Raw genomic sequence first — 2,500 nt, 5'->3', positions numbered from 1 at the left:
CTGCTTCTATTGTAACAAAAGATTCCCTTTTTATGTGGATTATGTGGAAAAGGCCCGTATCAATAATTATGATTTTACGTATGGACAATTCCTCAATATCTTGTTCATTCGCAACAAAATATTTTCTTTGTGCGGCGGTAAAAAAAAACATGCTTTTTTGGAGAGAGATACTATTTCACCAATCGAGTCACAGGTATCTAACATATTCATACCTAACGATTTTCCACAAAGTGGTGACGAAAGGTATAACTTGTACAAATCTTTCCATTTTCCAATTCGATCCGATCCATTCGTTCGTCGAGCTATTTACTCGATCGCAGACATTTCTGGAACACCTCTAACAGAGGGACAAATAGTCAATTTTGAAAGAACTTATTGTCAACCTCTTTCAGATATGAATCTATCTGATTCAGAGGGGAAGAACTTGCATCAGTATCTCAATTTCAATTCAAACATGGGTTTGATTCACACTCCATGTTCTGAGAAATATTTACCATCCGAAAAGAGGAAAAAACGGAGTCTTTGTCTAAAGAAATGCCTTGAGAAAGGGCAGATGTATAGAACCTTTCAACGAGATAGTGCTTTTTCAACTCTCTCAAAATGGAATCTATTCCAAACATATATGCCATGGTTCCTTACTTCGACAGGGTACAAATATCTAAATTTGCTATTTTTAGATACTTTTTCAGACCTATTGCCGATACTAAGTAGCATCCAAAAATTTGTATACATTTTTCATGATATATATGATCCATGCATAATATCATGGCGAATTCTTCAGAGAAAATTGTGTCTTCTACAATGGAATCTGATAAGTGAGATTTCGAGTAAGTGTTTACCTAATCTTCTTCTGTCCGAAGAAATGATTCATCGAAATAATGAGTCACCATCGATATCGACACATCTGAGATGGCCAAATGTTCGGGAGTTCCTCTATTCAATCCTTTTCCTTCTTCTTATTGCTGTATATCTCGTTCGTACACATCTTCTCTTTGTTTCTCGAGCCTATAGTGAGTTACAGACAGAGTTCGAAAAGGTCAAATCTTTGATGATTCCATCATACATGATTGAGTTGCGAAAACTTCTGGATAGGTATCCCAGGAATTCTTTCTGGTTAAAGAATCTCTTTCTAGTTGCTCTGGAACAATTAGGAGATTCTCTAGAAGAAATATGGGGTTCTGCTTCTGGTGGCAACATGCTATGGGGTGGCGGTCCCGCTTATGGGGTCAAATCAATACGTTCGAAGAAGAAAGATTGGAATATCAATCTCATCGATCTCATAAGTATCATACCAAATCCCATCAATCGAATCGCTTTTTCGAGAAATACGAGACATCTAAGTCATACAAGTAAAGAGATATATTCATTGATAAGAAAAAATGTGAACGGTGATTGGATTGATGAGAAAATCCAATCCTGGGTCTCGAACAGTGATTCGATTGATGATAAAGAAAGAGAATTCTTGATTCAGTTCTCCACCTTAACGACAGAAAAAAGGATTGATCAAATTCTATTGAGTCTGACTCATAGTGATCATTTATCAAAGAATGACTCTGGTTATCAAATGATTGAACAACCGGGAGTAATTTACTTACGATACTTAGTTGACATTCATAAAAAGTATCTAATGAATTATGAGTTCAATACATCCTGTTTAGCAGAAAGACGGACATTCCTTGCTCATTATCAGACAATCACTTATTCACAAACCTCGTGTGGGGCTAATAGTTTTCATTTCCCATCTCATGGAAAACCCTTTTCGCTCCGCTTATTAGCCCTCCCCCCCTCTAGGGGTATTTTAGTGATAGGTTCTATAGGAACTGGACGATCCTATTTGGTCAAATACCTAGCGACAAACTCCTATCTTCCTTTCGTTACAGTATTTCTGAACAAGTTGCTGGATAAGAAGCCTAAGGGTTTTCTTATTGATGATAGTGACGATATTGATGATAGTGACGATATTGATGATAGTGGCGATATTGATGATAGTGACGATATCGACCGTGACCTTGATACGGAGCTGGAGCTTCTAACTATGATGAATGCGCTAACTAAGGATATGATGCTGGAAATAGACCGATTTTATATCACCCTTCAATTCGAATTAGCAAAAGCAATGTCTCCTTGCATAATATGGATTCCAAACATTCATAATCTGTATGTGACTGAGTCGAATTACTTATCCCTTGGTCTATTAGTGAACTATCTCTCCAGGGATTTTGAAAGATGTTCCACTACAAATATTCTTGTTATTGCTTCGACCCATATTCCCCAAAAAGTGGATCCCGCTCTAATAGCTCCGAATAAATTGAATACATGCATTAAAATACGAAGGCTTCTTATTCCACAACAACGAAAGCACTTTTTCACTCTTTCATATACTAGGGGATTTCGCTTGGAAAAGAAAATGTTCCATACTAATGGATTCGGTTCCATAACCATGGGTTCCAATGTACGAGATCTTGTAGCACTTACCAATGAGGCCCTATCGATTAGTATT

This window comes from Cucumis melo, unplaced genomic scaffold, assembly GCF_025177605.1.
Source record: "Cucumis melo cultivar AY unplaced genomic scaffold, USDA_Cmelo_AY_1.0 utg001062l, whole genome shotgun sequence".
Lineage (NCBI taxonomy): Eukaryota > Viridiplantae > Streptophyta > Magnoliopsida > Cucurbitales > Cucurbitaceae > Cucumis > Cucumis melo.
The sequence above is the reverse complement of the archived record's forward strand: the minus strand, read 5'-3'. Positions refer to the sequence as shown.